The 14,661-nt window shown below is 47.1% G+C and overlaps 1 protein-coding gene across 1 annotated transcript in view; it reads left to right on the top strand.

Annotated features, from left to right (window-relative positions):
* Window positions 1-14,661, top strand: part of ALK (ALK receptor tyrosine kinase) — a 621,621-nt gene that overhangs the window by 327,563 nt on the left and 279,397 nt on the right. The gene's annotated exons all lie outside the window — the stretch shown is intronic.

Here is a 14,661-nt window from a genome sequence, read left to right as displayed (position 1 = left end):
ATTGTGGTAGCCACTCAAGCAGGTCTTGCAGGAGCGTGGGTCCCCAGAGCCGAATGGTTCAGAGAAACCACAACAGTATCAATTTAGTAAGATTGGAACAAGCTTTGTTTTAGAACCTCTAAGGCTTGTACGACACTGAAGTCACACTCAATACTCATGTCAGTGAACGCTTTTAAACTTCCAGGAGATCCTTGCTTACTCAGTGATCCATTGTGCTCTAGAAGTGGTGACATTGGAAAGCAAACTTGAACCAGGGCTCCTCTGTATCTGCCTTTCTTTCTCATTGCTTAAGTATAAATACCAGTGTAAGACTCTGGTTTTGAGGGACACCAGATCCGATTACTTTATAATCAATAAGGATGAGAGATCCTTACGGAAGGCATTTTGTAGGAGAAAGACCTCTGATTCCTAGTTCAGCTTAGACTTCGCTTCTCTCTAAGGAAATACCTTGCAGAGAAGTCCCATCTAAACGATGTTGCTACCCGTCCTCCACCTTCATGAAGTGCCAGGTCGGGGTGGGGGGATTCTGACTGCTGCTTTTCCAGTAAAGCTATATGACCTCCTTAGTAATTTCTTGAAAGTTTCCACCCATTCCCTTGCTACTGACCCATCTGTATTTAGCTGTGCTTCAAAAAAACTATAAGCTGCTATTTTTATGAAATCTTAATTTCAAGAAGGATACTCTCCCCATACATAAACCCATATCCATCTTCTTGCCTCTGAAATGCCTAGTGGGGATGGCTGGGAAGACTCAGCCAAGTGCCTCTTAATCTCTTCATCAGAAGTCAGGAATGTAAGTGTCTGGGCTGCCCATTGTTTTGGACAAGTTGTCCTCTGTGGCCAAGCCTCCCTTGAGCATGGCCTCCCTTTCTTGTGAGAAGCCCAGATGTAAGGCCTCCCACCTGTGGGTGGGGCTAGTAATGGCCTTGGCTGCTGTGCGTTCCTATCGGCGTTTGCCCAGCCCCATGAGCTGTTTATTCTGACTTTGCGCCCAATACTCCTGCCGCGCTAAGCCTGGGAGAGACCAGAGAGTGCTGTTCAGCACTGCTGGGACTTCAGGCAATCAATCTGTTGAGGTGCCGGGTCAGGGGGTGGGGGCCTTCACTGATGTCACAGGGGAAAGCGGAGTCTGCCATTTCCCTGAAATGCAGGCTGAGAATGTGTATGTATGGGAGGAAGAGTGTCAGAGGGATTTCCGCACTCCCTGAGTAGCAGGCTCTGGTCCCCTGCATGGCGTGGTCAGGAAGATGATGCCTCCTCAGTGTGACTAGCCGTGGAGGCTTGCCAAGAGTGTTCCCGTCTTCATCTTCCTATGCTCGTAACTACCACGTGAGTTCCCACTTAACAGATGAGAAAACTAAGTTAGAGAGACAAAATAGGGAAGTGACATGTCCCCAAATGGACTCCCTGTCTCCCCAGAGGAACTCAGGGAAAAGGGCGATCTCAGAAAAGAGGAAATGGAAGGCGAAGGAACCTTGCAAAAGAGATAATCTGGAGTCTTTGGCACATTCAAGACAGATAAGCCCAGGGGGCATGTGATGGCAGCCTTCCCTCCGCATGTGGTGAGAACAAGGGGACTAAGAACGTGCAGTGCGGGCAAGCCGTGAACTCGCCCTGAGGTTGCCTTAGGGAAAAGGGCGATCTCAGAAAAGAGGAAATGGAAGGCGAAGGAACCTTGCAAAAGAGATAATCTGGAGTCTTTGGCACATTCAAGACAGATAAGCCCAGGGGGCATGTGATGGCAGCCTTCCCTCCGCATGTGGTGAGAACAAGGGGACTAAGAACGTGCAGTGCGGGCAAGCCGTGAACTCGCCCTGAGGTTGCCTTGGCCACCATTCTCAAGGTTCACCCCAGTGGTCAGTGGATTTTCTTCCCATGGTAACTCTTCTGTCACCAGAGATGGTCTGCCTTCTGGAGGGCAGAAGTTGAGGCAGGAGAAAGAGAACAGGGGTGCTGGAACAAAGCCACTGATTGATGTCTTTGCCCGAGGCTACCCCTACATCTATAGGTGCTTCGCCTCGGGCCAGGCTCTATGCATCTCCATGCACAGTTCTCTCTGAGCCCTGGGAGAGCCATCTTGGAGTTTGGTGATAGCAGGAGTGATTCCAAATTTAAATTAAAGATGCCTGAGCCGGTCTCTTCACCTCCAACAAGATCTATGTGATAAGAGTGGAAGGTTGCAGCTAAGGGGCAATCCATAGACTTCCCTGCTGTTGGAGGACCTCTGCTGCCCCGGGCATCTTAGCAAGCTGCAGGACACCGGCACTTGTCCTGAAGTTCAAAGGGCTCTAGGTATTAGTATAAGATTGGATCTAGGTTGCTCAGCCTTGGCACTATTGACATCTGGGGTCAGACAGTTCTTTTTGTTGTCACTGTCCTGTGTGTGCCCCCAGCTTCCCAAGCTTCTACCCACTAGATGCCAGTAGTACCCTCTCTGGTTATGATCAAAATAAATTAATTCATTTAAAAAAAAAAAGGTCTCTAGACATTGCTGGATGTCTCCTGGGGGGTCAAAATCTTCCCCACTGAGAACCACTGAAATAAATAGAGCACTTTAGAGCTTGGAGGAACCCTGGGATTTACCTGGTTCAACCTCATCAGTTCACACGTGTGGGACCGAGGCCCAGGAGAAGGAAAGGACTTGTTCCATGTCTCATGATGAGTATCAGTATTGGTAGGCAAGTGTCTTGAGCTTTAGACACGTGCGTGTGTGTGCCAACCACTGTACTAGGTCCTGGGTTACAAATATATATAATGCCCAGTCCCTACCCTTGAATAATAATAACTATTGCTAACACTTAGTAAGCACTTCCTAGATGTGCTAGCCAGTCACTGCTCTGCACTTTACATACATTTTCCTATTTAATACTTAACACAATGAAGCAGGTACAGTTACTTTCCATTTTATAGATGAGGAAATCAGTGAGGTCAAGTAACTTGCCCAAGGTTACCAGCTAGACAGGGTGGAGGGGGCATGAACCTAACCAGCCTGACTTCAGACTATTTTTACCCATTGCTGGAAGAGTTCAATTAGGCCACAGTAGTGCAGCAGAGAAATTATGCTGTAAAACAAAGCCCTGAATGCAAGTCATAGTTTATCGTTCAACCATCAGTTAAATTAGTCATTTATTGACCACTTTCTATTAGGATTACAAAGGTGCATGAGATAGAAAAGGCCAGACCCTGCTGGTCCATGAAAGGATGTTCCATGGAAGAGCTCTATAACTTTGGGCAAATTCCATTCCCTCCCAAACCTCAGTTTCCCCATCTTTAAAGTGGGGATGATGATACCAGTCCTGTTCACGTGGAGCAGTAGTCAGTGCCGTAAAGGGTGTGAAGAGTTTTGTACACTTCGAGCTGGATGCAAATGTAGGAAGTCATTAATACCTTAATCTGCACTGTTTGCTCAAAATTTGGGCACAAAGGGTTGAGACTCATCCTTGTGGTGTCAGTGTCAGTCTCAAGAATCCTTTGGTTTTGAGATCCTCCACTCACCCCCTTTAATGTCAGAGATGACCCCAGCAGCACAATCCTCAGGGTGGCAAGGGGAACATAGTGAAATCCTGGTGGTGATGACAGTGATGGTTACAAATGGGGCTGGCTTCTTCTCAGAACAGAACATGGTGGTTTGGGGACTGCTATTTGGAAAACAACGTTCGGTATTTGTAATAACAAAGGAGGAAGTTGTCATAGCAAGTTCCTCTGGGGAGAGCCTGACACAGAGGAGTGGGCTGAGGAACGACAAGTCAGAGAGGCCACCCAGTCCCCTAGAAGACACACGTCCGTGAGCTGGCAGCATTAGGGGGAGCGGCGGCCTGCCTGGAAGCTCTGGAGGAGGTCAAGGCAGTCGGGGAATCCCAGCAGCTGCTCTCTTCCTTCTCCTGGAAAGCAGCAGCATGCGTGAGGCTAATGAATCACAGCGAGTGTGAGCGTTCATCTGCCAAGATGGCCTGGCTTTGGCCAGGGTGTCCCAGGGGACAGAGGATGACAAGGAATGCCCAGCCTGTTCATCTGCTCATCTGACCAGCCAGAATGGCCACAGAAGCAAGGAAGCAAGGAAATGGGCTATCAAACAGTCTAGCCTCACTGGCCACAGAATCCAGAAGGCATAGGATATCTTAACTAGAAAGTAGAAGCCACAAAATTCCCATGAATTGAATGAATATAATACCCATTTAATATGGTAAATTGTGAAATGACATAAGGAAAATGGTTCACAATTTGCCCGATTGTAGTAGATGCTTAATGCATGCTAGATCCTTTTCAGTTCATACAGTCATTTAACAACCATGGATTGAACACCTCCCGTGTAATTGGTTCGGGAAACTTACAGCCAAAGATGACATAGGCATGGCTTTCAAAGAGCATCCAGTCCAATAAGGAACACACAGGCAAACTAGCAACAGCACATGCTTGTGCAGATGTTTTTAAATTGGGGCCCAGAGATATGAAGAGGCTAAGAGCTAAGATCACCAGCCAGCACAGCCAGCACAGGCAGCCCAGCTCCTGCTTCTGCCTCCTGTGCTTCTGTGCCTTTCTGCAGAAAGCTGCTGTGGAAAAAGCAATCCAGCAGCAATTGACAGTGTGAAGTCAGCGCCTTCCTGGACTCAGGAACACAAGCTCAAGGATGAGTGGCGTTTCAGGCTGTAGGAGCAACTCTCCAGGGCTCCTCCTTCCTGGACATCCACTGCAAACTTTCCTTTCTGAGAGCTCCTGCAGCCTCGAGTAGCTGAGTATCTGGGGACTTTATTATGTGTGACCAGAACTACACGATGTGTGGAGGGAAGAACTGGGCCCTGAGGGGATAGAAGTTGCCAATCGTTTAAGTTACTAATTCTTGAAAAGATGTTTTAAACCAAAAGGATTCGGTGATACTTGGGCTTGAGCCAAGATAACTTGTCAGGGCTACTTCGTAGCACAAACAAGCCTCGTTCCAGAGGATGTCAGAGAAATGAGTCTCCTTGGCACAAAGCTTCACCTGTCTGCAGGATCTTAACCTCTGTCCTCAGAGGAGACTTGAGTTCTGTTTCGCTCATTGATTTCCTGATGCAGGTGAAGCCAAGGCCTAGAGACGTGCTCTGATGTGATAAAGGTCAAAGTGCACGCTCCTGGCACAGCCAAGACTCGTGTCCGTGATGACATTCTGGAGCCCAGCCCTCCCGTGCTCTGTCTGTCTCCCAGCTGAACAGCTGGATCAAGAAGTCCCTAAACTCACTGTCCCGATGATGAAGGGCAGGACAAATTCCCCCGAGTGGGGGGTGGGGGCGGACTAAGCCAGCATTGAGAAGAAGAGGGTTCTTTGGCGGAGGGTGTAGAAAGAATTCAACACACGTGCTAAAGTTAGAGTCAAAAAGAAGGGTTATTAGCAAAGGGGCCACACTCCGCAGACAGAGCGTGGTCTCTCAGAAGCAGAGAGTGAGAGGGCCTGAGAGACAGGATGGTAACGACTACTGAAAGGGAAGGCAGTGAGGGGGACGGAGAGACAGAGACTCTGAGAGGGTCCCTGAGTGTTCGGGAACTTCAGTTTATCCATCATTCTTTAGTTCCTGTGAGTTCCAGTTTAAGGACTTTGTTTACCCATTTCCTTTGATATAAACATACAGCGAGGAAGGAGAAGAGTGTGTAGCATGAAAAGGTACGAATATGTAGCGTGAAAGGCCTGCTGGCAGTTTCCAGGCTTCATTTTATAACTTCCTTATGATTTTAGCAATGGGGAATGAAAGATTTTATTTTGCATAGGGCAGCCACTTAAAGACTCTGTTTTTCCTGTTTCCCCTTCACAGGTATAGGGAATGTGTTGTGAGCGATCCCAGCAGAAATCTTTGTTCTGCAGGTGTCCTCCTGGCCTGGCTGATCAGCATATTGCAGTCTCTGAATGTAGCATGATTTAGCATTTTAATTCGCTTGCCTCCTCCCTACATTACTTAGATAAAATCTGTGGCCAACCTCCCCAAGTGAAGAAAAACCCATATCTATGCTGAGTACCCACACAGCTGCCACGTTTATTTAAACCAGTCGCTTTCGATCAAAGATCCCAGCTGTAAAACCAGTAACGATCCTAATGGGAGACCTGTCAATAAATTTAACCCAAAGCGATATTGATTCAGGGCATCAGGAGCTGCAGTGTCAGTCCTGGTCCCACTGCTAATTTGTAGGGTGGCTGTGGAACCGCAGCCCTGCCCAGCCTCGGCTTCTTATCGTCTACAGTGCAGCTCCCCGCTGCGCTCTGCCCCCGTCCTCCATCCTGCAACACCAGCGACACCAGCAGTGCCACCTCAGGTTGCCACCCGGGACTGGGCTTGCAGGACATGATTTTCTCTACCCCAGACTCCTGCTCTTTGCCCCACTCCCCACTCTGGCAAACAGGACAGTTCTCATTACTGACCCACAGAGACTTTCTGCCACTAATGTGCGGAACCCTGCATTTTCCTGTAAACAGATCAGCTGGTCTCAGCAGGCTGAAGCTCAGGATAGGGCAATATGGAAACATGCCACAAGGCATTTGCTTGCGAAAAGATGCCTGACTGCCTTTGCCAGGCTACGCTGGGTTTAACTCCAGTTGGCCCAGGGCAACGTGGCAAGCCTGGCCAGTGTGGGGAAATTGGAGGCCTGTGGCATTCAGCGTTGTCCAGTCAAAGTTCTCCTCACATCCTGCCTGCGTGATAAATGGATGGGAAATAAAAAAGGTGATCATTTATTGAAATTGATGCCCTTGAGTGGCAGTGTCATAATGATTTAATTTCAGGCCCAGCATTTTCTCACTTTCAAAGTCATTCATAGTGTCAGCTTCTTTCTTTTTCCCCTTGGTCTGAATAACACACTGATAAATATATAATAAGGGCTTTAATGTCTGGGTGATTTACACTAAAAAGAGAAAGCCATTCAAAGGCTTTAAAGATAATTTTTAAAAGCCTTAAAACTCACACCCAGGCTTGTCAGGGGCATATTTCCCACGCATGGGAACAGTCGTGCAGCTCCGAGTCCTCGGAGCGTAGTGCACTCATAAAACTTAGGTCCTGAGTGTGCTGGGAGGTAGCTCCCTAGTATGAGCTTGGGCAAGTCTCTGAATCTCCATGAGCCTCAGCGTTCCTATCTGTAAAGCAGTAATAATCGGCCCACCTCCCAGGGTTGTTACGAGGATTAGATTAGGTAACACACAGAGTGCGTACTAACAGTGCTCCCCCCACTGCCCTCCTGGCTGCCCCTCTGAGGGGCCCAGGGCTGGCACTGCCCAAGGCTGCTCTGGGAGGTGGAGGAGTGGGCCTGAAGAAAGCCAAGGTTAGCAATTTTATACCCCACATTCTTGGAGTGACTTCCTTTGTTCTCTAAATTGGACCCTAAAGTACCAGTCCCACTGACTGTGCCTGGATTTACCATATTTTTCATCCCTGTGAGGTGAAATAACTACTAAAATGCTGCTCCTCTCTGGAGCCCGTGGACCTTAAGCCATTAATATGGTAGGTTACAAGTTTTGGGGGCACCAATCAGAACCATGCATTTTACAAAATTTATACGGCTGAGTCCCATCCCGAGTGATCCTGATTCTCTCAGTCTTGGGAAGAGGCAGGGGCATATGTATTTTAGAAAGTGCCGCAGGGATTCTGGTAGGCATTAAAAATTGAGCATTTGGGCTAACACCTCAGCTTGAATTGGTCAACTACATACGCTGGTAGCTTTCTTATAAGCATTTACTAAATACTAAGGAGAAAAGTCAAAAAGGAAGCTTAGAGAGGTGAGATGGACTTGTTTGCAGGGTAGACAGTCATTTTTCTCCCTCTCATGGGTGAACAGGCTGTGACAAGGCAGTCCAACCCTTACTCCATCCTGCCTTTGCAGCCCCCAAGCTGGGGTAACTGGGCTTTATCGAAGGCCGTGTATAGGACTGGTTTCTACCAGTAGGTCTACTCAGGGCACACCTGTTATTCTCTCTCCAGAAAGACTGTGTGGCTGTCAAGGCCAGAGAGGCCTGAGAGGAATACAGAGTGGACCAGAGACACCCAGATCTTTAGAGTCCATCCATTCATCCATCCGCCATCCACCACCCATCTCTGTTCTTCAGATTGTCACGTGTTGACCCTCATCTAGGTCCCAGGTTAGCAGAAGGTCCATGGTACTCCTTTTTGTTTTTAGGAGGCAGATACTATGCTAATTCTCACGGTGAATATCTGTATAGTGCATGTTCAGGTTACCAGGTGCATCAACATCTATCAACTCATTTCATCTTCACAGCGATCGATGTTGCATATATTATTATCCTCATTTTACATATGAGTAAACTGAATCTCAAAGAGGTTCAGTGATTTGCCTACAGTCACAAGTCATACACAGGGAACACAGATCTTTTGGGTCTTTTTTCTCTTTCCTCACATCGTGCCTTACGGTGAACCCTGGGATTATGCCTGGCTCTGACAAAACTGAGATCTGTTCTCATTAGTCAGGAAGAGCTCTTCTCAAGAAGACTCATTTGGTTTTTGCTCATCTAATTCTGGGCCACAAGCCTCGAAAGTGAAGATCTTGGCTTGTACATATTATTTGCTACAGTGCCTGGCATAGCGCTTAGCACATAGTAGTTGTTCTGTGTTAGGCAAATAAACATCAGATCAATTTATGGTAGTTCTACAGTGCAACTCTTCTTAAACCTAAGCTCTGGGTCTAAAAATTAAAGCTTAGGCCAGAATCACAGAAGAATCCCCAGCTGATGACAAGATGACAAGTATTTTCACCCATACCCAGGAATAGATGTATAACCGTCCCCAGGGCTCAGGAAGCAGCTGTCAGAGTGCACCTCAACTGTGAAGGTTGCCACTAAACACAAAGGACAATTTCTTTCCTGGCAGGTAAAACTTTTACTCACGACCACTTTCATTGATGGGCGTCAGGAAAAATAAATGAAAAGACTACTGGCTTCCGCTAGCTTTGACCTTCGAGATTTGACAGCCCAGAGCTTGTAGAGGGGCTCTTTTGAGCCAGTTACTTTTGTTTTCCCACTCCGCCTTGGATATTTGATGGATGGGACACTAGGAAGATGAGAGAATCGTGAATACCTGTAACCCCTTGGCTTGTCAGAATGACATCTTGGCAAATCCCATAATGATAAATATAGGTTGTATACAAAGGGAAGTCAAAATGCGTAGAAACAATCACTTCTTGTCTTAGAAGTATTTATTGAGCCTCATCATTTCTCAGTGGGAAGGGAGATATTGACAATAGGTGGAGGAATTTAGGCAAGAGACCACTTGTGTCAAGGAAGCCACTTATTCATTCCATTATGCATTTTGTCAACAAATGTTTATTATGAGTCTTACTCTGTCCCAGGCACTGGTTAGACTCGAATGGCTCATCCTGCTTAAGAGGGTCACAATGAGGTTTGGCATTGGATGACAAGAGGCAATTACCATGCTGTGGGAAAGGGCTGTAATGGCTGTGTGCACAGTGCCACGGGGTTGCAGAGGAGTGCATGGTAGAGTGTGCTGGTGGCCGGCGGGCAAGTCGGCCCAGAGAAGACAACTTGAGCTGGCTCTGAGGGAAGAAGGGGAGTGGTCAGGTGCACGATGAGGGGACGGCATCCCACGCACGAAAGGCCTGTGTGCCAAGGCTTGGCAGCTTGAGAAGGTAGGCAGTGCCCTGTGTCTGCACCATCCTTTGAGTGTGTCGGTCAGCCTGCCTGCCCCTATTCAGTTTCTCAGAGTGCTCATGCTTCTGTGTGTATGTGCCACCAGCTTGTGTGGTAACAAACCTGTCCCCTCCCCATTAAGGTTGTCTCCGAACAGAAAAGTCTCATCCTTGGACTCCTAGCACCCCATGGACTCCCCATACATACCTCTTCTTGTAGCGGGGGTCCTGCTACAAGTGCTCAAAATATTTCACCTGCGTCTATGCACTTTTCTCACTTTCTCCTCTCTGGTTGTAGCTTCCACTCCATTGAGGACTCCAAGTTCCTACAGACCAGGGGTCCCCAACCCCTGGGCCACGGACCTGTACAGTCTGTGGCCTTGTTAGGAACCGGGCCACACAGCAGGAGGTGAGCGGCGGGCAAGCAAGCGAAGCTTCATTTGTATTTGCAGCTGCTCCCCAGGGCCTCAGCTCCACCTCAGATCATCAGGCATTAGATTCTCATAGGAGCACCGGGCTCTGGTGCCTAAAGGGTTGGGCACTGCTGCCATAGACGATCCATGTATGCAGCTGTTTTCTACCCCAGCACATGTGGATTTCCGAGCACAAGCTATTCCCACTTTTTGGTTACGATTGGCTCAGACTCCAGGACTTTCCTGTCGTCGCTCCCTTCCTCTGCCTTTGCAGAAGGAGTAGCTGAGGTGCATGATTTCTGGTGGATTACCCTTCGCTGCCTGCTCCACCAGACACCCTTACTCTTTCTTCAGCACCGGTTCAATGTCTCGTCCTCTGACAAGCCCCTTTACGGTTCCCCAATGGCACTGGCCCGGTGGGCCTCAGCTACCAGCCTGCGTCTCCCACTCGTCGACAGGGACCCAGTGTCCTTTCACTGCTGGCTCCTAAGTGCCGACACATAAAGGAGAGGGAGAGTGAGGCTGCTGGCTGGGGGAGAGCCTGAGTAGGAACTCATCTCCTTTCCTGGTTTCCCTTCATTTGAATAATAACAACGACAGTGAGGAGGAGGAGGCATGTCTTAGTCCGTCTGAGCTGCTATAACCAAATACCACTGACTAGATGGCTTTATAAACAACAGAAATTTATTTCTCGCAGTTTTAGAGGCTGGAATCCAAGCTCAGATGCCAGCATAGTTGTGTCCTGGCACAGCTGGTGCCTCCCCGCCTTGTCCTCAGGTGGTGGGAGGGGCAAGGAGGCTCTTTGGAGCTGCTTTTATAAGAGTTCTAATCCCATTGTGAGCGCTCCACCCTCAGGACCTAATCATCTCCCACTACCATCACCTGGGGGGGTGGGAGGGAGGTTTCAACATATGAATTTGGAGGACACATTCAGACCATAGTCAGGAGAAAGAGGAATAGTCACTGGGTGCTTACTCTGTGGTGCCAGGTATTGTTCTAAGTGCCCTCCATGTGTCACCTAACTTAATACTCTGTTTATCACCTGCATTTTATAGGGAGGAAGCTGAGGCTCGCTGAGGTTAAATTACTTGCCTAGAGTCACACAGCTAGTAAGGAACAGATGGATTTGAACCCTGGCAGTCTATCTCCACAGTGCAGGATTCAAATCACTATGCCGTGGACCTCCTTATCACCAACCAATAATTAAGAAAATCACTATATAATGATTAACCATTGTTTATTCTTAATAAATACTCAGCTGCATATTTCCTATGGTGTATATATAATCCTTCCCATCCAAAATAAAGGGCAAATTCTAAGGCCTTGGCCCACAGAAGAAGCACAGTTTGGCGAGCAAGCAGCCCTGAGAACGGGGACTAGAAAGTGTCATGCCTGGTCCTGTGGAAAGTTATTAGAAGTCCGACCAGAGAGCATGGTCTTGGCTTCCCCGTTTCCTGAAGCTCCGCGTCAGTGCATTCCCCCTCACCTGCAGATACTGGTCTCTGTCTGCAGTGAAGAGGCAGAATCAGGTGATGGAATCATCAGCTGTTTTATTTATAACGGAAGAAGCGTAGGCAACCAGTGCTGACGGCACACGCTTGAAGACCTACTTGCGTTCACTCCAGGCCTCAAAGGACACCTCCCTGTTTTTCATTACCTGACCTGTTTCTAAGTTTTTTTTCCCCCTTTGTTTTATTTATAGTACCGCATTCACTTGCCTAGCTAGGTTCCGTGCTTTTTATAACAGAAATGCATTTTTTATGGTTCAGGGCCTTAGTTAAGAGCTATATCAACCATGGGATTTCACATTTAAAAGGCTTTACAGAATCTATACACGGATTTGGTACAGTGTCTATTCCTAAGCTCCTAGAAGGAGCGTTCCCACTACTACTTTCAAATTGCTGATACCTTTCCCTCTGCCTGTGGGTCAGTCTTCTGGTGGGCAGAAGGGGAGGGCTTGTAGGGAAGGCCACAGCTTATTAACTGAGAGCAGACTGAACCCAGGCACCGTTTCCAGTGGCCTGGCTATCTCTCTAGGCCATGTACTGAGAGCACAGGTTACCCGAGGGTCTGGGGCCTCCCTCCACCCTGCAGGGCAGCTTTGCTCAAATGGCTGGTGGACTGTGGGAAGTGAGGAGAGCTGTGTGCTGTGCTGTTTCCTCCTTGGCCCTGCTTCTGGACTCAGATTGTTCAGATTATCTGAAGGAGCATGAGGTTCTTCTGTGTCATTAATTCTATGAAATATTCCTTGAGGTCTTCGAGAATAATTTCAGTGACTCTTCCTGGGCATAAGGAAGTCCCAAAATGGAGCAAATCAAGACCTTGATGAGAGAACTGGCAGGTGAACATTGTAGGCTATTAATCTTCTGCTTTGAACCCTTTAGTGATCTCCTATGGAAGCGAAGATCAAGTTTGAGCTCCTTAGTAGTATGGCACATACCCTGATCTGGCTCCACCCCTACTGAGTCCGGCTTACGCATTCCTTTGGACTCCTACTTCTATTATATCAAACTGCTCACAGTTGCCCCAAGTGAAAGCAGTTGTTTCAAGCCATCTTGTCTTCTCCTGACTCCAATTATAATCTTTCTCCTCCTTCAAGAAACAGTCTCTTAGCTCCCAAACCTTTCCTGAGACCCCAGACCCACTCCAAGCAGTGCTGATTACAGCAGTCATTATGCCAACTTTTGTTGCCTGTTCTACATCTCTGTTAGAGTTCTCAGAGCTGCACCACATTTGTTTCTTTACATGATTTTGCACCGGCTAGGCTCCCTAAGAATAAGGCTGGGCATTATTCATCATTGTATCTGCAGTGCCTAGCACAGTGCCTGACACATAGCACGTATTTAAGAAATGTTTATTAAATGAACAAACCCACAAATTAATTGGACCAGGGACTCTTTGAGAACTTGAGATATGGTTTTAAGGGGGAAAAATGCATATAGAAAGCTCTTGACCAAAATTCCATCTCTATTCTCTATAACAACTCATTTCCTTCTACCCAACTCCAGATATAACGAGTGTCCTCAGCTTGCATCATCTCCATTTGTAGCCCTCACCATTCACACTGCGAAGCAAATGCTGGCGTACATTAGCCTTGAAATCAGATGGTTCCTATGCTTTCTGATTGGCTCTCTGTGATCCTTTTAGCCCCTTTGGTTTTCCAGGTAGTTTCCTATATATATTTCCTGATCTTCTGCAAGAGATTCCTATTTGGTATTCCGCGCCGCCCCCCCCCCCCCCCCCCGTCCCTCTCTTTAGTTTACTACTCATTACATCCCCACTTAAGCATGCTGATTCCTGTTGAGTTTTTTATCTTTTCAGACAAGCTAGAATGAATTCCAATTACATTCTCTCCAACTGTTCCTTAAATATTCCTTCCATTATTTGGCTCTCCCAGGACTAAACTTTCTCCGTGACTGCATGCTATCATAATCATTATTCCATTGGATGTTTACCTGAAGGCCTCAGAGGAGTTTGCTCTATCCAGAGTTTTCCCACCTGGTCACTTCCCCTAGAGAGCCTCTTGATGCTCATTGAAGAGTCATCTTTTCAATAAACTCAGATGATTTCCATTTCTAAAAATCTTCACTTGTCTATCAACTGTTTTGATTAGCCTTCTGCCACCTTTTCTAACTTAAGGCTGGCCTCTTTGGGTTGCTGGTGGCAGCAGGTTCATTAAGTATGGAATTGAGCCAGGAAATTTGGTGGTTGGCAAAGCCAGAGTTCAAATGAAAATGAACTCCTGTATTTCACTGTATGTTCATGGTCCTTGAGTTCTTGGCCTTCTGTGGACGCCTCTCCAATTTCACGTTCTCATAGGACTGTAATACTAAGATGGGTTAAAGGCATAGTGTAGCTAATAGAATTTGAAAACTATTTCAGTCATATAGAATTACTGAGCAAAAAAGAACCTTAGAAAGTAATTTAATTCCACTCCTTTACCCTACTCCACTATTCCAGACCAATGCAAGAGCCTCTTCCAAAGGTCATCTGGCTTTGGCCTGCCTGGCTCAACCACTAGGGCGCCCACCATCTTGCAAAGCAGAACACCCAACGCTGGGGCAGCCTAGGTGTCAGGGTGAACTTGCTAATGGCCCATTGGCTCTGTAACCTTGAGAAGTTTTTGAATGTCTCTAAAAAGTTATTTAATTTTTTCAAGCTTTCAATGTCTCATCCATAGAATGGGAATAATAATACCTACCTTGTAAGAGCTTTGTGAGGAGTATTGCTTTTCATATTACATCGCTAATATACACTGAGTGTTTTTACCATGTTCTTAGCACTAAGGCGTAGGATTGCATTTAATACCACAATTTCCCTATGAAATAGTGTTATCATAATGTACAAGGCGCCTAGAATAATTTGAACAGACAATACATGTGAGTTCCTTCTCCTGTTTTACCAATTGATCCTCTGTTTCTCCTCTAGAATCACACAGAACAAGCCTACTTTATCCTAACAAGGCAGTTTTTCATTCTTTTGCGGACAGTTCTCTTGTCTCTTCTTAACTTTTTTTCCCAGGCTAAACAATCCTAGTTTCTTCTATAGCATATTTTCCAGAGCCATTCTATTGATGAGATCGTACCAGTGAAGGGGTCAGGGGCCTGTTTAGTGATCCGGAAACCTCCACTCACTG

This window comes from Pteropus alecto, unplaced genomic scaffold (genome assembly GCF_000325575.1).
Source record: "Pteropus alecto unplaced genomic scaffold, ASM32557v1 scaffold61, whole genome shotgun sequence".
NCBI lineage: Eukaryota > Metazoa > Chordata > Mammalia > Chiroptera > Pteropodidae > Pteropus > Pteropus alecto.
This window is presented reverse-complemented; position numbering and strand designations above follow the sequence as displayed.